General features: G+C 42.3%; 1 protein-coding gene across 1 annotated transcript in view; it reads left to right on the top strand.

Moving 5' to 3' along the window:
* Window positions 1-21,645, top strand: part of PCOLCE2 (procollagen C-endopeptidase enhancer 2) — a 65,009-nt gene that overhangs the window by 12,272 nt on the left and 31,092 nt on the right. The window lies entirely within an intron of this gene.

Here is a 21,645-nt window from a genome sequence, read left to right on the forward strand (position 1 = left end):
TGTGTAGAACTTGACTGCAAGCCAACACATTTCAAGCTGGATGGTAATCCCTTTGGGGCATGGCTAGTTCCCATTGGAAATACTCATTCCTGCTCACTATGTCCTTTCTTCACTTAAAATATGGTCTTTCATAAGACTTTGTCCACAGAAAGTCTTCCAAAACTTCCCTAATTCTCCTCGAGCCTTGTGCCCTCAGCTGGCCACCTCCCACCCAGCACCAACCGAGCTGCCCCTTAACTTTGAAAACTAGGCTGTTTAGAGGCACAGAAAGCCTTGTCAGTTAAAAATTACAAATAATTTTCTGTCTTTAGAGATGGAGACTTTAATTCACCTTTGGGACCTCAAATCATCAGAGTAGCCCCCACAAGTTACACAAATGAAGTAATGCATTTATTTGTTTATTCCTAATAGAGACACCCCATGATACATAGTTAAGAATGTAATTTCTTGAGCCAGACTGCCTGGGTTCAAAGACCAGCTCCACTATTGTGGTGGTGAGTCTCCAAAGATGACCCTAAGTACCCACACTTCCTGGAATTTGCACCTTTTCCCAGTACTGCCAAACATGGAATCTGGGCTGGCCCTGTGGGAAAATAGGATGGGGCGGATGTGACACTGCGTGACTTCCAGGCGAGGGCATGTGAAATCTTAAAGCTTTGCCTTAGTCTCTTAAAATGTGAATTCTAGGGGAAGCTAGCTGCCATGTAAGGACCACCATGCTGTGAGGAAGCCCAAGCTGGCCATGTAGTGAGGCTTCATGGAGAGAGAGAAGGATGCTCTGACAGTCCCCAGCTGCGGTGCCAGGCCTGTGAGTGGAGAAGTCATCTTGGAGGACCGGCCCAGTCAAGCCTTGGGATGACTCAAGCCCTAGTTGATAACTGATAGTAACAGCATGAGATAATTCAAGCAAGAACCACCAGCCTGAGACCAGTGAACTCACAGAACCATAAGAAATAAGAGAACATTGTTGATTTAAGCCCCCAAATTTGGGGGTTGTATGTTATGCAGCAACAAATTACCAAAACAATGACTTACTAGCTGTGTGACCCTGAGTTTGTTAACCTTTCCATGCCCCAGCTTCCTCAACTATAAAATACGGCTAATAATACTCCCTGCCTCATAGGATCCCTTTGGGCATTAAATTAGCACATGTATGGTACTAAGAACAATGCTTAACATGTGGTAAATACTGAAAAAAGAAAATTTATTAATTCATCCATGAAATATTTAGTGAATGCTTAATATGTGTCAGTCCCTGTTTTGTATTCTGGAGATATAATAGTGAAGGTTCTTGCACTGATGGTGTTTACTTTCCAGAGGGGAAGAGAGACACTAAAGTAGATCACAGAGAGCGGGGTGGGAATAAGTACTATGAAGACAATGAAACAAAGTGATGCAGGTGATGGGACATTTGAGCTGAAACCTGGATGATGCAACACATCTCTCCACTGATGGTTCTTGAAAACATTGTGAGGTCATCACTGCTCTGAATGCAGATGATTGGGTATGTGGCATTAAGCAACTTCTGGGGTTTCTAGTCCATTATAAGTAGAGTACAAAATGTATTCTGGATGGTTATGAGTGGGAAGGCCTTACTCATGAGTTAAGTTTAGCTCCTGCAGAGAAGGTAGTGGATTTGGTTTGCTTCTTTGCTTCTTTGTATTTGATTTGTTTGGTTTTTACTTTTGTAAGGTGCTTTGGGATGTGGAGAGGGGACGGGCTGAATGGTCAGTTTTTGTGAGTAGCTTTGCCTTGGGTACCAGGTGACACGGTGTGATGCAGAGTTGGGAGGAAACTTGTCATTGTCCCCACAGAGCATCAAGAATTAGCATCCTTGAAACAGGTAGAGGCTTCCTCTTCATCAGCCTGTTCAGGGGACTTGGAGGGCACATCCATCAACAAGAAAATTTTGTTTATCCATTTATTTGTGAATGGACACTTTTTGGGGGGCAATTTTGAATAATGCTGCTGTGACCATTGGTGTACAAGTGTCTGTCTGAGTCCCTGCTTTCAATCCCTTTGTGCCTACGCCTAGGAGTGGAATTGCTGGACCATGTGGTACTTCTATGTTTAGCGTTTTGAGGAGCCATCAAAATGTTTTACAGTAATAAGAGAGGAAAGACATGTGGACGTTACCGCTAGGGAGCCAGACGGCTTTGTGAGCCTGTGTATGCATCCCTTGGAGATGCTCCAAAACGACTGGGATTTTAGGGGGGATTCTGGCACAATCATCAAGCCTTAGGAACTTGTACCATTGTCCATTGCCCTTCAGAGATTACAACTAAGCATGTATTATTTGGAGATACATCTGTGTGGTAGAGAAAAATTTTTTTAGAGTAAGGGAATCATCAGGAGCCAGGCAGCTACTTTAAGAGTTAGCTGCCCAATATACTTGTTTTTATCATTGTGAGTTATAATTTTAGTGAACTTGATTTATTGTTCTCCGTAAATCTTATATACATTTATTTATTCCTATAAATCTTAGCAAGGTGTATATTGTTTCAGTATTCTCTATAAATCTTAGCTGTATCCATCTGAAAATAATGAAACTACATTTCTCAACATAGAAATAAATCATAGAATTATTAAGTCAGAAAAAAGTTATCAGACAGCGTTCCTATCTCTCTATCCCCCAGTGCAGGCTGGAATCTACTGCCTCTGTGTTCCTGTAGCATCTGGGGAGTATCTTTATTGCAGCGCTGATCACTGACCATCTGCGTCCTTTACTAACTGTAAAGCTCTTGAGGACAAGACCCTTATTTTAGTTGTCTGTTTTCCAAGTAGTTAATAGAGTGCTTGGCACAGGCAGTAGTAGTTGAAAGAAAGAATGGATGTATAAATAAGTGAATGAATGAATAGGTCAATTAATTACTGCACCTGCTTTTAGGCAGAACAACACGGAAGCCATAGATCTCTGCAGAAGAGTATCTGTTTATTGCCAGAGATCTCTGGGGAAGGCGACTTGCTCTGAAAATGTTCGTAGTCTGTAGAATGCTGTCGTTGAAAGAGAGGCTCTCTTCCTGTGTCCTGCCCGGCTGCACCTCTAGTTGTGTTCCACGTGTGTGCTGTCTGCAGCCCCCCACCCCAGTTTGTGCATTATCAGTCACTGTATGGTTGTCCTTGTGTGACCACCAGTCCCTCAGCATATCTACTTCAGTGACATGAACTAAACAACGCACCATTTGGATTTAATGTTGGTTACTGAATATTTACTTTCCAGTATGGGTGAACATTTCTTAGCAGCATCACGGACTGAAGGTCTTCTTATTGTGGCTTCTATGTTGACATCCCAGGGCACAGTTAGTTACAGTATAAATGCACATTACACTTCGCGTATGTGCAAGAGTCCAATGCTGCATTATTAATGTTGACTTTGATAGCTGCTAATTTTATGTATAAAACCATTTGGGGTTGGAATTTGTAAATAGTTAAATAGAGAAATAGATGAACAGTTAATATGAGTTACGGGTGTATTCTGTTAGCTATTTAGCTTTGGGAAAAACACTTTCTTTTAAAGCCATCAAATCCTTATAAAAAGTGGCAAAAGGCTGAATGAAAGAGATGAGATTATAGCATAATTCTAACATTTGTAGAATTATTTGGTGAATGAGCATTTATAACATTAAGTCACCTCCCCTAAAGTATTATGTTTAAGTTTAAATATTTCATTCCATTTTGGTCGTAAATCTTTTGGAAAAAAGCCACTTGGGGGGAATTCTTCACATCTCGTGAGGATGAATGAACTGTAAAATCATCGTTCTGTTGATGATTATACCTGCCTCTGGCTGAACAGTGATTTTCACACTTACCCCAGTGATCCTGGAAACCTTTATGAGGGAAACAGACACGGTAGCTTCTGTGGCAGAGCCAGGCCAATAAGAGGCGAGATTTTTCTTTCCACTTGGTGTTATTTTGTGGACTGTGATGAAGACCAAAGCAGGACCAGTAGGAGATGTACATATACACACAAGCCTGTGTACAAACACATGCATATAAATACATACCCATGTATGCATATAAACATATGTACACACAAACATACACACATGTGCATGTAAACACACACCTGTGTATACGTATAAACACACGCACACAGCAACATACACATATGTGCATGTAAATACATACACGTGTATATATGTACATGCATAAAGAGATTTGTTTCAAGGAATTGGCTTATGTGATTGTGGCAGCTGGCCAGTCCGAAATTCGTAGGGCTATAGTGGGTAGACTGGCCAGGAACTGGTGCTGCAGTCTTGAGGCAGGATTCCTTCTTCCTTAGGGAAACCTTGATTTTGCTATTAAAGCCATTCAGCTGACTGGACGAGGCCCACTCCCATTAATCAAGATAGTCTTCTTTACTTATGGTGAGCTGATTGCAGGTGTTAACACAGCTATGAAATACCTTCACAGCAACCCTAGGTTAGTGTTTGAATTATGGGTTCTGCAGCTCAGCTGAGGTGACAGGTGAAACTAACCATCCAGCGGCACTGCAGGGTTTTGGGCAAGGAGTGACGTAATGTGACTTGAGTTTGTAAAGGATCACCCTGGAGGCTGTGTTGAGAATAAAACATGGGGTGCAGGGACCGACGTGGGGAGACTAGTTAGGAGGCTATTCCTGTAATTCAGCTGGGAGATGATGATGGCTTGGACCAGCGTGGGAGCCATGGAGGGGGTGAGGCATGGTCAGTTTCTGTATACTTTAGAGTAGAGCCAATAAGAATTACTGATGGACAGAATGTGGGGTGCAAGAGAAAGAGGGGAGCCAAGGATGACTTCCAAGTCATTGGTCTGAGCACACTGGGAGGATGGAAGTGAGAGCAACTGTGACAGGGAAGGTCAGGTGGAGCGGATTTGCCCGGGGTGATCAGGGGTTCTGTTTCAACATGTTAAGCTGGGGTGTACATCAGACCCCACAGCAAGATGTCATTCCAAATACTGCTTAACCAGCAGAGAGAACAGGAGGCAGGTAACATTTGCTTTGTATTCTTGAATCTGTGCTTCAGGAGAAGTTACAAAAATGCAGACGTGATCAGATGGCAACCAGTGAGCCCTGTCTTTAAAGCGTGCGGTTCCAGGACCTGGCTGCAGGAAATGGCTCTTAGGTGTGCTGGCTGCTGAAGATAAAGGTGCTCATGCAAGTTTCTGAAATGAAGAAGGATATATAGTAAAAAAAACAAAAAAAGAACGCTTCCCTTCACTGATAATGTCAATAAAGCCATTTCCTCTACTTCAAATGACCTGCTCTGGTGTATTACAGCAATAAATCTTATTTCTTGCCCAGCCTAAACCTATTATTCAGAGCCTACCATCACTATTTTACATTGAAAATAAGGTATTGGAATCTTTTGAGACTGAACTGTGGTACAGAGGGCTTGGTTGCTGAGAGTTTGGCATATTCCCAACACTGGAGATTTTTCTTCACTTTTCAACAGTTTATTGGGCCTGTTTTCAAGCCGTGCTCAAATGCTGCAGCAGAATGTGAAAAAATGCTTTCTAGAGCTAAACTGGGGGAGGGGGGGAGTGGTTTGCAGGGGGGGAAGTAATTAGGTTTTTTTCCTTTAAAACTTTTTTTGTGAAGGCACTGGGGAATGAACCCAGGACCTCATGCATGCTAAGCATGTGCTCCACCACTGAGCTATACCCTCCCCACTCTAGAGCTAAATGTTATCTGAGACAGAATCAGGAACCCGTGCACTGTTCCTGCCCAACTTGAAACAGTCAGCTTTCTAGGTCTTGAGTGTGATAGGTCCATCAGCCTAACATTTTACAGAATTTTACCCTTTATAATGAGCAATCACTCCATTACTCTGAGTCCTAATTTGATTTGACTCTCCGGATCAGCCTGACAAAAACAGCAAACACATTCTTGACATCCTGTTATTCTCAGGAGTTTCTGACTTTTAGAGACAAGAATTAAAAAATAAAGCTGACTGCCTTTGGGACTGTTACCAGATGTATCGGTGCACTTTAGAATCAGCCCTCTTGTTTATGTGAAAATAGTGTTAATTGTAAGACAGTACATTAATTTAATTTTAGACTTAAAAACAGGCCTAAAGTTGTCAAACTGTGTATATTCCCAGTATCCATTAAATGGTCCTTGGAGGCTGAAAGTTTGAGAAACATGATCTGAGACAATGTTCTCAGAAGCTGTTCTCAGAAGCTGCTGAACGCAAGGTCATGTGCCAGATGGACAGTGAGGCCAAACAAATTGAAACATCGGAGTCTGGAGCAGAGAAAGTTTTAAGGCCGGGCCAAGCAGGAAGAGTGGGTGGCTTGTGCTCAAAAACTCTGAACTCCCTGATGGTCTTGGCGGAGGGAAGTTTTTATAGGCAAAATTTGGAGTGAGGGCTGCAGGATGCGTGACTTTCTTCTGATTGTTTGGTGGTGAGGTAACAGGGTGTTGTCCCAGGAATCTTGTGCTCAGCCTGAAGCTGCCATCCTTGACCTGGGTGGGGGCCTTCTTTGGGCAGAAGAACTCAAAGATATTGTTGTGTCTATTCCTTGAGGAGGAACCAGGACCCTGCTTTAGTTGCTGCACTATTGTTTCTTGACTGTTCCACCTTGTTTCTGCATCCTCTCCCCTGATGAGCAGCTGTTCAAATCTGCCCTTTGGAACTCCGGGAAGGTCTAGGAGGCTGAAGCCTATCTTCTGCAAACCAGAAACGGGACACTGAATGTATATGTACGGGGGTGGGGAAGGGGGGGGCACACAGGGTCCTGCTCAGTTTCAAAGCCATAGTTACCTCTGACCTTTTCTTAGAGTCTAACAATGTGACCTGACACATGGTACATTGTTGATAAATATTTGATAAATTTATTGAAAAAAATTGGATAGCCTTCCTGGGAGAAACAAAAGAAGTAACATCGTTCCCTTGTGTTTTTACCCCTGCCCTTGAGGAACTTACATTCATTTGGCAAGAGTTTACAGCCATTGTGTTCCTGTGTTTTACTGACGAGTTATCAATACGTTCTGCTGCAGTTTTCTCACACAGTATATTTCTGAGCAGAAACCAAGAACCATAAGTCACAACCCTCCGCAACAATTCAGCTTTAGCTCTCTTGGGAAACTATCAAATTAACCACTGATATTTTCTAGTTTTATTTATATACAGAATGGCTGTTATTTCAGATTGAGAGTACAGTTGGTGTTAATGTCACTGAGCCAAACTTGGGTCCGCTTGCCTGCCCACTCTGCAGCAAAGCTAATATACTGACTCCCTGGTTGTGGTGAAGGAAAGTACAGTGTTTATTTGCAAGGGGCCAAGCAAGGAGAATTGGCAGCTTATGCTCAAGAAACCCAAACTCCTTGATGGCTTTCAGGGAAGGGTTTTTAAAGGCAACATTTGGGTTGAGGATTGCAGCTCATGGACTTTCTTCTGATTGGTTGGTGGTGTGGTAACAGGGTGATGTTTTGGGGATATTAAACATCAACCTTCCGGTTCCAGCCAGTCTGGGTTCTGAGTGCTTGTGGTCAGCATGTAGGCACCATCTTCCATTACGGTGTGGGTCTTATTTTCTGCAGAACAACTCAAAGATGTGCATCACATTGTTATGTATATTCCTTGAGGAGGAACAAGGACTCTGTTTTATCATTGAACTACTGTACAAGCTATCTTGCTTAACTGCTTTTCCTTTATTTCTTAATTTTTTTTCAACTTCTCTAATTAGTAAATGCTTAGTCTGCTCTTTGGAACTCAGGGAAGGCCTCTAGGAGACTATAGCCTTTTTCTACAAACAAGAAATAGGGGACGTGGAGATGCTTTTGTACCCAGGTGGGCTCACAGGGTCCTGCTTGATTTCAGTCCCCCCTTTTCTTTGATACTCTTTGATCCTGAGGGGAACAGGGGTGGGACAAGAAAGAGAGTAAAGTTTTGGATAGAGAGATTAATTATAAACTCGGCAGGGGAACCCAGTTTTAGGGAGACTGGGTTTCATTAACAAGACAGGATAAGTTGGATGTGGCATGTAATAAATTGTGGGATTTTTATAATCGACAACAGGGTGATTGACTATGTCTAAACTTTATAGCAATTTGTTATACAGATTCATATCAATTTCAAACTTTTTTCTAAATAGCAGATTTAAAGTTTGCACAGTGTTGTGGATAGCATTGTCATGATAGATAACACTTGTAATTTTAGCCAACATTTATTGGGCATTAAGTAAGCTTGGCAAGCACTTTCCTAGTTGATAGACATATGTTTGTACCACCTGCATGGCATTGTGTGTATCTGCTTGCTTTGGTTAGTTTTTTTTTTTTTTTCTGGTATACTTTACAGAGTGAAATGCACAAAATTAAAATTTATATTTTAATGTATTTGACAAATGCATACACCTGTGTAACTGACACCTCTGTCAAGATGAATATTTCCAGCATCCAGAACATCCCCTCTTGCTCCTTCCTGGCCAGTTCCACATCCCTCCATGGTATAAGCACCACAGATTAGTTTTTTCTGTTCTAGAACTTCATTAAAATAGAATAATTTGGAATGTATTCCTTTTTCTTCTTCAGAGTTGACTCAGCTTAATGTTTTTGGATTTATCCGTATTGTGTCAGTAGTTTGTTCCTTTTATTACTAAGTATTGTTCCATTGTATGAACACACCACAATTCGTTCATCCATTCTCCTGCTGAGGGACATTTGGGCTGTTATGAATAAAGCTGCTGTGAGCCTTCTCGCGTGAGTCGTTTTAGTGCATATGTGTTTTCTTTTCTCTTGCCTAGCTACCCAGGGGTAGAGCTGCCCTGTCGTGGGATAGGTATATGTTTAACTTTATATGAAACTACCAGATCAGTTTCCAAAGTGGTGGTCCCTTTACACTCCCACCAGCAACGGTAGAAAGTTCTGTTTGCGCCAACATTCTGGCATTTGATACCATCATCAGTCTTTTTAATTTAAGCTATTCCACAGGATGTATAGTAATGTCTCACTGTGATTTTAGTTTGCGTTTCCTTGATGACTAATGAGGTTGAACTCTTTTCATGTGCACATTGGTCTTTCTTTGTAAAGTGTCTGTTCAAGTCTTGTGTCCATGTTTCTTACCAGATTGTTTGTCTCTTTCAAGTTGTGGGAGTTCTTTATTTATTCTGAATAAAATTCTTTATTAGGTATATGTATTGCAAGTATTTTCTTACCATCTGTGGTTTGTCTACTCATTTTATGAGTTTCTTTTTTTCCTTTTGATGGCCAGAAATAGAAAAATATTTGAAGTCCAATTTATCAGTAAAAAGTCTTGAAGTTAGTCCTTTCTTGCTAACAGGGATTGTAAAGATATTTTTCTATATTTTCTTCTAGAAGTTTTATAGGTTTAGCTTTTATGTATGTCTGTGAACCATTTCAAGCTAATTTGTGTATGATGGGAGGTGGGAGTCAAGATTCATATTCTTCTGTGGATTTCTAGTTTTTCCAACATCTTTTTTTGAAAAGACTGTCCTTTTACCCATTGAAGTGCTTTAACACCTTTGCTAAAAATTGATTCACCTTGTAAGCATGTGTCTTTTTCTGGACACTCTGTTCTATTCCATTGATCTGTTTCCCTATCCTGGTTGTTCTTCTGTTGCTCACAGGAGTCTTTTGGACATGATTATTATGGTGATACCAAACAACAAATTAAGTGAACTCCATTTTTTTTAAAGGGAAAAACAAGCCTTAGATTAGGTGGTCTTCACATTTCTGTATCTCCTCTTTCTCCCCAGTCACACAAATTATTCTAAGCTCTCCAAACTTAGTTTTTGCTAATATATTTATATCATGAGTTAATGTTGATTACATAATATTAGTATTTGCAGTTATTTCTAAAATTTCCCCATGTGTTTAATTGTTGCTTTCTTTCATACCTCCTCTGAAAAGCAGTGAGGGGACTTCCATCCTTCACAGGGTGTTGTTTCTTTCTATACTCTGCAGAAATTGTTGCTGATTGTTCCTACCAAAGCATTCTTTAAGAGGTGCTGTTTTCAGCTCATTGTTATTTTGTGTAGAATAACTTCATCAAACAAAGTTGCTAGGGGGGCCTTGCCTCTACCTCTTGGCATAAAATGGATGTATGAAACCAGATTTTGCAGTGTGACTCAAATGCTCATCTTTATTACAAATTAAGTTTTGATGCTTTTCTTTCCGTTTGTAACTGGAAAGTGTTTTAGGGTGGACAATTTAAAACAACAGGCAAAAGATCTGAAAAGACATTTCACCAAAGAAGATACATGAATGGCCAACAAGCACGTGAAGAGATAGATGTTCAGCATCATTAGTCTTTAGGGAAATGCAGCCCAAACCACAGTGTTACCACTTCACATCCACTAGGATGACTATAATTGAAAAACAGATAATAAAAAATGTTGAGAATGTGGAGAAACTGGAACTCTTGTACACTGATAGCAGGAATATGAAGTAGTGTAGTAACTTTAGAAAACAGATTCTTTTAAAATTAAACATTGACTATATGACCCAGCAGTTGCATGACTCTTAGGTGCATGAAAAATGAAAACACACGTCCACATAAAAGTTTGCACAAAGATGTTTATAAAAGCGTTATTAATTATAGCCAAAAATTATACATCTCAAGTATCCATCAACTGATGGATGGATAAATAATAAGAGGTATATCATACAATGGACTACTGCTTATCCATAAAAAGGAATGAAGTACTAATTCATGCTACAACATGGAAGAACTTCAAAGCCACTATGCTAAGTGAAAGAAGGCAGATGCAAAAGACCACACATTGTATGATTCCATTTATATGAAATACCCAGAAAAAGAAAATCTATTGAAACAGAAAGTAGATTGGTGCTTGTGTGAGGCTGGACATGGGAGTGGGGAATGACTGAGTGGGCGTGAGGAATCTTTTTGGAGTGATGGACATGTTTGAAAATTGGATTGTGTTGATGGCTGCCCAACTCTAAACATTTACTAAAAATCATTGAAATGTACAATGAATGAGTTGTAGAGTTTGTAAATTTTACCTCAGTGAATTTTGTTTTTAAGTGTTTTAGGATTGAAACATTCTGGCCTGAATGGGGTCAGAGATATCAAGGAAACACCAAGACCCTACCTGGGAACATGGCCAAGTTGGGGATGATAAAAGGAGAACTACTGTATCTGGCACTGTAGGACTTTAGTTTGAAGAATCATTTTCTTGAATTAAAAACCCACAGAATAACACATCAGCCGTCATTTTATAGGCAGCCAAGGGCTTTGAGGAAAGGGTACTTGGTGAAATGTGGGTTTTCTCATTTTATGAATAATCCCAAGGTTTGCAATTGAAGAAATAAGAACGGACAGGGGATGCCATGGAGGAGTGCCAGGCCCTGTTTGAATGTAATTGAGACAGGAAGGAAGGTGGCAGAGCACAACCACTGAGGCCAGGACATAAACTGGTTAGAACCAACGCCACCCAAGATGGCAGAAGGTTTGATTTCCAGGAAACCTTGAGTCTCATTATAGGTTCATTGTAATACATAAGCATGCTAAATGACACACTCACAGGCACCATGACTGTTCCCAGGCTGACCATAAAAGGCTAAAAAGTAGACAGGGCTCAATTCCTGGAAATCCCTGCCCCTTCCCCCAAATAGTTGGAGTAATCCTCCCACTTGTGAGCGTATGAAGTTACCCAGCCCATAAAAACAAGCCACCCCTGCACCCCAGGGCCACTCTCATTGTCCGAGACCACTCCATCTCCTGGGGCCTCTCTGGCCTTCTGAGATGGCCCACACTTTGTCTGTGGAGTGTGTATCTTCCTGAATAAATCTACTTTCACTCTACTGTGGCTTGCTCTTGAATTCTTTCCTGCGTGAAGCCAAGGACCCTCAGAGTGACAAGGCCATCCTGTCACACCCCATTTTCTAGCAACATAAGTACCTCTACCTTGCCATAACTTTCCAAGCCACCTGTGCCAGTCATACACAGTCTGGACTAGTGAGTTTGTTCTAAGCCTCTCTCCACTTTTCTTCCCATCCACTAGTGCCTTCTTTTTATGATTTTTTCCTAAATGTGCTGTTGTCACAGAACATTTCATTTAAATGTCACACCATCTGAGCAAAATGATTTGATGTCTTTTCTCCTGCTGACTAAACTCTCTTCTGGGAATCCTGGGCTTTTTTACTTAAATAGCATGTCAGTTTATCCATTTTTCTTTTGGTTTTGATTTCATTTATGTTTTTCGAAAAGCTTACTTGGGGGATAGGGGTCCGAGTGGAGGAGAATTTATAAGCAGAGTTAGCTAGGAGGTTGGCAAGCTTGGAGATACGGTCGTGGAAATAATGGAGGTGCCGCCTCTGTTTACGCTGCTAACCACCGTCCCAAGGACGATGTGCCCTTTGGGTTGTGGCTTCTGGCATCTCTGAGTCCCTCACACACCCTGTTTCTCTCTTGCTCTCTCCTTGTGGCTTCACATTTGTGAGACATCTGGCTAGAGTAAGAGTCATCTGTGGCCTCAGACTGTTTTCTCTTGTAAAACTTTTCCATGCCCTCTTTCTTGAGAGAACCACACCTTTTTTTTTTTTTTTTGGAGGGGGGAGGGTAATTAGGTTTATTTATTTACCTATTTAATGGAGGTACTGGGGATTGAACCCAGGACCTCATACACACTAGGCATGCACTCTAGCACTGAGCTATACCGCCGTCCCAGAACTACACCTTTTAAAACCGTTTTCCTCCCTCAAACTGTCATTCCAACTGCCTTTTGATACTGAAACATATACCTCTAAACTTGTCATACTTGAAAGTGAACTTATTACACCCTCTGTCCCTCCCCCTCTTTCCTCTACAACAAAATAACACAAAAGCTTTCTCCTTCTCACTGCCTTTCTAACGTGGATGGTGCCCATAGGGCCTGAAGCCTCCAGATCACTTTTCATGACGTTCCTCTTCCCTGTCCCCTTCTCTCTTGTCTCCGCCACCTTACGTGAACCCAGCTTTCCTATGCAGATGCTCACTGTGAAATGAAAACAACGAGCTGTCGGTTTTTTTGCCTACCAGATGGGCGGGTATTGACAATACCAGTGGAGTTAAGGGTGTGAAACTGGGAAGGTGAATTAACTCAGCTTTTTTTGGGTGTATTCTATAGTGATCTAAAATGCCCATACTCCTTGACTCAGCAAATCCACTTCTAAGAATTCATTCTACAGAAATACTCTGTTAAACACAGAACGATTTATATAATTGTGATCATTATAGCTTCATTTACAGTAATGAAGAATTAGAACATACTAAAGGCAGAAAAATAATGTGATTGTTTCTGTAAATTATGGTACCAGCATACATTAGCATAAATAAAGCCATTGGAAAGGGTGATATAGCTGTCTTTCAGTTCTTTTGAGTCCTCCATGGCATCGAGCATAATTCTTGGTATTTGATAAGTGCCTAATAGAATCTGGCTTCTGTTTTTCAAATGTACTCTTCTATGTAATTTTATAATGGTATACATAACATACTCTTACAAATAACCTTAGAATATAGTGTCATATCATTCCTACTACTTCTTGATAAAAATCACCTTAGTGACTTCTGGTTAAGCATGGTAGATTAAACACATGTGTTTATCTCTGCCACCTCTCAAAACCCCACCAAAATTACAGTAAGGAAATTAAAAAATGTAAATCCACAAAGACAAAGGGAACTGAAATGGAAGGAACAGTAGATGAGAGATACCAACACAATTTTGGAAGATAAGAAAGCAGATGGTCAGTGGTAACTGAATTAGCAAAGGAGAGAGAATGAAATCATGTCAGCCAGAGCAGGTGGGGAGCGGTGCCACCCAGAAGCAAGCTGATTTGTGCCATAGAATCCCTGAAAGGCTTAGAAATTGGGGGCACCAGGTTTCTTGGATGAAGCAGAGCAGGGGTTAAAAACTGGAGTTACATTTGAAAGCCTTTTAAGAGCTGCTAACCTCCTAGGGTCCCTCCTCCATTCCAAGTAGCCAGGGGGCCGCCTCCCTTTCCTGTTGCTCCACCCCACTGCCATCATGGCAGGGCTTCTACTCTGGAACCAGAGGGCTTCTGGACTTGAGAACTGCAGGTCCAGCAGAAGGGACCAGGCCAATGTGTGGCACTGAAAACTGGGTAATTAAAGTCTACATATTGCATGGGGAAGGCTTCCCAATCCACCTTCCCCCTGTTCCTCCTGTGCAAGCTGCAGCAAGGTCTTTACTCCTTGGGTAAATCACTGAAGGATCTTAGAGAAAATGAGCAGCCCAGAGGAAGGACCTCCAGACAGTGACTTTTGGAGGGTGCAACGAAAAAGCCAGTCTGTCCCCAGTTACACTGTGGTGATAAGCCCTGCCACAGACCTTCCAGTCAGCCTCGCCTCAGCTCTGAATATGAATAGACCATCAAGGGTTCCCAGACATTTGAAGGAACCCTCTTACATGAATGAGTGGACCCCCAAACAGACAGAAACCAGAAACTCTCAGGAAACAGAGACAGTGCAGATGGTAGAAGAAAATTTCAAAATGTGTATGTGTATATTTGCATATTTTTAAAATATGTGTGTATGTATATATATATACATAGTTAGTGGTGGTACCTGAGGATTGCATCCAGGACCTCATGCATGCTAAGCTCTACCACTGAACTATACACCCCCCGACCCCGAAAATTTCAAAATGAATGTTGTTATCCTCAGAGAGATCAAAAAAGATGTTGTTTAAAAAAAAAAAAGGATATTGTTCATGTAAAATAAAACCAAGATGCTAAAAAAAAGAAAATAATAAGGTAAGAAAAACACTCCTGGAAATTACTAACTTGGTAGAAATGAAAAAATTGAGAAGGACCGTGAGATAAATTTGAAGAAGACACTCAGAAAATAGAACAAAGGAGAAGAGATAGAATATTAGAGGAAAAGGATAAGAAAGTTAGAGGACCGAGGAAGCCCTGATGTGACCAAGGAGAGTTCTAGAAAAAGAGAACAGAGAATATGAAGGGGATGGAATTATCAAAGAAATCATATTCAGTACAATGAATAGAAAAAGACAAACACCAAGGCATATCTTTGTTAAACTTAGACAAGAAAGCTTCTGGAGGCAGGGAAATTACATAGAAAGGGAAAAAGAACATTAGCCTATTGGAAGCCAGAAGGCAGTGGAGCAATGCCTTTAAAATTCTAATGAAATTTCTTTTTAAGCTACAATTCTATACCCTGCCAAACTGGCAGACAAATGTGAGCACAGAATAAAGGTGTTTTTAAGAAATGTAAGATCTGAAACTTTGTATCTCTGAACACCCCTTGTAAGAGAACTACAAGAGGATGAGCTCCAGAAAAACGAGGGAATAAAGCAAGCAAGAAAAAAGATACAGGAGCCCCGTGGGGATTTTCTAAGTTGATGGTGAAGCAGAGTCCCAGCCTATCAGCTGTGCAGCAGGCCTTGAGAGTGGCCAGGCCAGACTGGAGAGAGAGAGAGAGAGGTCAGAGTGGTGGAGGGCCCTAGAATCAATGTTTCCAAGAAGAAAATGGAACTGATAGGCCATTATTCAGAGGGGTTTTAGTGCCAGGCAAATGGAAGACAAAGGAAACTTAAAGAACAAGGCAATTTATTTGCCCTAGGGAAGACATAAAACTGTGCAAGAAATGGAACTTGTTCAACAGTGAGTAATATTTATGTGGTCATAGTAATGGAAATCCTGGATATTGATTTAACCAGAATTTTGGTGGAGGAACAGAGGCAATAATAGTGAGCAAAGAGATAAAGTTTTAAAAGGATAAATCAAGATACAGCAGCACAAGCATTTTATTAAGAAGCATTTTATTAAATGCCAGATGAAACAGAAAATTGGTTGTCCCTGAGAGGCGGGAATCAGGGATAGGAAGAGAGACAGGACTTTATTTTCCATTAAAGCCTTGTGGTGCTATTTTAAATGATAAACTATGGAACTGAACTTTGGGGATAAAAGAATTACGTTCAAAAGCAATTTTTGTTCTTTCTGTAACAACCTAAGGCGGCCATGTGAACCCTGCTTCTTACTCCTGCAGGAGAACAGTGGATGCTCACATTTGCATCTGTTCTGCTTGAAATGTGTTTATTACCTTCCTGTGACTTCTCTCATCCCAGAAGGGAAGGGCTTTCTGTTTCATTCCTAGTAAAATAGTAGAATTTTGTGTTCCTGGGCCATTACAGATTTCTCAGATTTCACACATGACAAAAGTATTTTCTTGAAAATTTCATAGCAGATTTTTTTTCCTTTAGATCATTACATAGAAATCAGTGCTGTCCTGTAAAAGCTTTCAAAGAAATTACACCCACAGGTCATTAAGAAGAAAACAAGGGTGCTGTAGGACAAAAAGGCCCCCTGCTAACAAAAAAGCAACCCTGGCTTTTATGTGCTGTACTCTTTTTTTTTTTTAAAACCTTCATTGTGGTATATGGTTCCTGTGTAGTAAATTACACATATTTCAAACGTACAATTTGATGAATTTTGGTAGATGTACTCTTAATCCCAGCTGTCAGCATGTACCAGTGGCTTAGAGGAGAGACGCTTTTTCTCCAAGAATCTGCACCAGTCATGTTATCCCATTCTGGATTAATTCCTGTTGATGACTTCTGGAGAACTGAAAAAATATCCTGAAATGACTTAAGTACTTTTTTCCATCTTTTTTGCAGGCTTGAAGAAATTGGCTAGATTTAATTTCTATGACCTATCTGCAGTTTTCTTTCATGAAACACATCTAGGAAAAAGCAATGAATATCCTGACTTAAAAAAATATAGAATCTAGTATATGCAGATTGAGTGATTATAACAAAGCAGGCTGTTTGGGATGGGCATTTTTACAAAGTTCTGGTGCCATCTCTCACATGCTTCATTGGAGCCCCGACTTGCCCTAGGGAGGCACCGCCAGGTTCCAGGGCACATGGACCCTCAAAGTTGAGGTTTAATCGTTGCTGGCTGTATGTCCCTGTGCCGGCAGCTGCTGTTTAGCGAGTACTTACTGATTTGCAGAGCAGATAATCAAATGGCATAGAAAGTCCTCAAACTATTCACAGATCTGAGACTAACATGAAGATAAAAAACTCTTCTGCATCTCCAGCCTCATCTTCACTGCACTTTTTTGATGCCAGGCCTCCAGCTGCAGGTGGGTTCAGACTCAGACACAGTGAATCCAAGTCCTGCCCGTGAAGGGTTCACAGCCCACCTGGGGGCAGGGAACACACCCCTGACCCTGTGGGACTCTGTGGGCCCCGTAGATGCTGTGGGATCTACCAAAAGAGAGGGGAGAGCAGCAGAACCTTGGACCCTGGGAGCGGAAAGGGGGAATGTACCGTCCCCCTGAAGTGTGCACATTGGTCGAGGAGAGGGAGGCTGGTGAGTTTTTAGAGAGGGTGCATTTGGCCCAGACTTTGAAATTGGGGTGGCAGTCTATAGTCTGAGATAGTCTGAGACAGAGAGGGAGGATTCCAGGCAGGGGATGCACACAGAATCTCCTGGAGGTGGGGAATGAGAGGGGCTGGTGTGCTTGAGGATGGGTAGATTCGAACCCAAGATACAAAGGATTGGGGTGAGGGACGGGGAAAATGAGACCAGAATGTCAGAGGGGTGGGCCTTACACACCATTATTCTAAGGAGTTTGGACTTCATTCTGCAGGTGACAGGAAGCCATTCTGTTATCCTTTCATCCTTTTATCCACTCAGCAGCTGTTCAGTAGTCAACCTATAGTTTCTAACAGGACAGCTTCAAACTTCAGAGGAGGAGCCCAGATGCCCTGAGGCCAGGATGCCCAGGTGTCCTCATTTGCCCTGGACAGTTCCAATAGGTAACTGTCATTTAGGGCATCTCTTGTGATTTACCGTTTGTCATGGATTATTCATTGTTTTAAAAGAAATATTACTCTGAAGAGTTGCTTTAAAATAATCCAGGATCAGTTTGGTAGAGCATCCCTTTGTGTTTTCGTCTTCGGCCGTGCTCATGTCTAGAAGCGCGTTCTACACATATGCAGTGCCCAGAGTTCTCTCTTCAACACGGGTTAAATGTGAGACAATTAGTGAGAACCATCTCTCTTTTGCCAACACAGTTAAGACCTTCCAAGGACAGCATTTGGGACATGCAGCAATCACATGTAGTAGCTCGGGCATTAGGCACAATGTTCAGCTACTCCTTCCAGTCTTGGGGTGGCGGGGATGAGTATTTGCTGCTTCTGCTCCCGTCAGCCACATGGCACCAGTGCTGTGGTTGTTGCTGTGGCCAGTGGGATGCTTGAAGCCACCGAGCTGTCAGTTGGCTGGTTCGATGGACAAAATGGCAGGTGTCGGTTCGTTGTACGTGAAATACATGCTGGAAATGGAGTGCTGTAAAGTAGTCTGAGTGCTCTTGCTGGGGCGGTTGCATTATTTATAGCTCGGTATAAATCTACGGCTCTCTGTTTTATAAATCTATCTTAGTGTTCGGTAGTGCTTTTTAAACTTTATTGTAGGGTAAGTCTGTTTTATTTTTCAGTAAACCCCTTGAGGAACAAACAGCTAAAAAGACAGCTCATGTTTGGTGAAAACGTTAGTAGTGAATTTCTGGTTCTCAAGAAGGTTGACGATGGATGCATGATGTGGTCAGATTTGTCATCACCTACACCCACGGGAGGGACCTAGTGATACCCTGAGCCACAGGAAAACCAGAAGAGGCACCTCTGTGAAAAGGATTACCTACATTTACACCTGGCTATAATTTCTCCACCCCCACAAAACCTAAACCGGCAGCTCTCTGACCAGTTGCCTGTCTTGCAGTCCTGCTCGGATTCCCTCAGAGTTCCTGTTGCTCTGGGTTCTGCCCTGTTGTTCCTTCACTTTTTTCCCATCTGCGTTTCCCCCTTGGCAGACTTGAGTTCAGTAGCGCTCTCAGTGCTGAGAGGCACCCGCCCCTGACTTCTTCTTCACTCTGAGGCTTAAGACATGTGACCAGCTTCTTGTTCATTTCACAGCCAGGTCTTCGGTCAGAAAATCCATTTCTCTTCTCAGCTCAAGAAGTTCTCATGGCTGCCGCCTGCCATCTTCCCTGAGCGGACAGCCTCAGATAAAGGAGTCAGGGGTCGTGATGGTGGTGCTCGAGGTGCTTGTTAGACTTTGCAGGGGCTGTTCATTTACGGCATGTACCTCGGTGATGCCTACTGAATTTGCTCACTTTTGTGATTGCTCCAAGTTGTCTGTCGCCCCTCTTGCTATTCACGCGGCCTGAGACTGTGTCTGATTTGGGGGGGGGGCATATTACAGTGCTGATTTGTATAGAACTTATAGACACCAAAAAAACAGCAGAGATGTCTTCAGAGTTGCTTGTCACAGAGCAGCTGGTTGAGGACAACTGGCACATGTCACTTTCTATTTTTTAAAAAAAAATTATTTATTTATTTATTTATTTAGGTGGGGGGAGGTAGTTAGGTTTACTTATTCCGTTTATTTTTAGAGGAGGTACTGGGGATTAAACCCAGGACCTTGTGTATGCTAAGCATGCGCTCTACCACTTGAGCTCCCCTCCATTTGTTAATCAGGATAATTAACCCAAAGTGCAGAGCTGAAACAAACAACCCCCCAAATACCAGGGGCCTGACTTAGACAGCACACGGTTATTTCTTGCTCCCTTCACAATCCAGTGCAGTTGGGTGGCTGTCCTGCACAGCTCTCCTTTGAGCACTAACTCCTGTGTGGCTCTGGCATCTCCTACAACCTTCCTGTTTCCTCTGTTGAGCCGCCTCCTTAGAGCAAAAACAGAACTCCAAAAGGATTGCACAGAGCACTTTTATGGCTGGGCCTGGAAGTGGGCACATCACTTCCACCGCCATCCCACTGACCAGGAACTGGGCGCCTGGTGCCAGCCTAGCTGCATTGCGGGCTAGGAGATGTCGACTTCCTGCATGCCCGGGGACAGGAAACGAGAGTGGTGAGCAGCAACTCAGCCTCCGCCAGAGTCAGGCCATGGGAGACACGGGGGTAGAGGTCAGGAGACCTAGGCTCTGCCCCGACTTGCTGGGTGTCTGTAGGTAAGTCATCATGGCCACTTCCTTCCCAGAGGGGTGCTGCTACTGCTTGCCTCGTACCTGTTAGTAAGTTTACATTGTTGTGTAAGCGTATGTGCGAGTACTAGGAGTCGTAGTCTGCACTGTTTTCTTTTAAGTTAAGATTTAAAGGATCCAAGACATTTATTCAATAACTACTTTTTGAACTCCTGTAATAGCTAGGTATTGGACTGGCTATGGACAATCTCTGATCTCTGGATGGAACATTCTGGTGGAGAGCCAGATGATAAGGAATCGATAAAGAAACAATCAATAAACATGGTGATGTGGTCTCCATGGTCTAGAGCAATGGATGGGCTCAGGATGGCCTCTCTGGAAAGGTGACACTGAGCTAAGATCTAAATGATGAAGTAGAGGAGACAGATGATTAGGGAGGGGAGTGTGCCAAGCAGAGGGGCCAGACTGTGCAAAGGTCCTGAGACAGAGAAGCAGCTTGGAAGGCTTCTTGAACAGCCAGATTATTGCATGAGAGGGAAAGATGATGTCAGAGAGCGAGCCAGGGGCCATATTCTTCAGGGCCTTAAGCCTCTCTGTGCCTCAGTTTCCTCACCTGTAAACTGAAAAACTGGGCTAATATCAACTTCATAGGGTTGCTGTAATTAAATAGAATAATATGTGTCAATTGCTTAGAAAAATCCCTGACATCTGATACACACTACGTAAGTGTGTGACTATAGGTACAGTGAGGATTTTATTCCAGGAGAGATGAGAAAGCTTTGGACAGTTTTCAGCAGGGGAGTGTCACCCCATCTCCATGGGTGCTGATGGGCTGGGCTTGAGGCGCTGGGCATTTCCACCCTCCTTCCAGACATGAGGGTGTAAAGGGTTTTTTGGGTAAAAATCCCCACAAAAAAATTTTTTCCCCAAACATCACATGTTATTCCCCTTAATCAAAATGTACGTTTTATTTTCCAAACATTTTTAAGATTCCATCTTTAAAAAGGGGAATATTTAAATATACACGAATAAGATCTTGAAGTGTAGCCAAATATTTGTGCATAATTTGTACATAAATTTCCCTGGATTACATTTGGGGGTGTAGGGGAGCTGACACAGAGCTGCCATGCCTCTTGAACTTGATGTAAATAAAATGTGGCCTGCACCGTAGAACACGCTTTCCCAAAGGGCTGTTTGTGGAAGAGGAGGATCTTAGATTAAAACGATTGCTTTAAAAAAAATCAGGTAGGCTGCAGGAATAGATCGTTTTGCTCAAATTAGTAAATGATGTGTTGGGGGCAGAAAGCTGCAGACACAAAGGAGCATTACCACTTCTACAGAAATCTCCTCCTCCTCACAAAAGAAGCTGGCTTCTATCTGCGTTTGCTCATAGTATCCTGAAAATGCAAACCAGCAGCTTAGAATGCAATTCCCCTTTCATTCTCTGGCAGCAGCCTTGCCATTGGCATCGAGTGATTTGGCACGTTGGCCTGTGACCGTAGGCACATCCCAGGGGCCGTAGGGTGAGCTGAGGTCATGGCTGCAGTCCTGGGCTTTGGCCCACACAGGACTTGGCCACTGATAGGGAAAAATGTGAACACAGAATTCTTTTTCTACAGGCAGATAACAGATCCCCTGGTCAATATAATCTCACAAATCAGTAACCTGGTCTATTTTGCTACCAAAAAATTGTCTTGATTGAGTTTCTGCATTAAG

Source organism: Camelus bactrianus, chromosome 1 (assembly GCF_048773025.1).
Source record: "Camelus bactrianus isolate YW-2024 breed Bactrian camel chromosome 1, ASM4877302v1, whole genome shotgun sequence".
NCBI lineage: Eukaryota > Metazoa > Chordata > Mammalia > Artiodactyla > Camelidae > Camelus > Camelus bactrianus.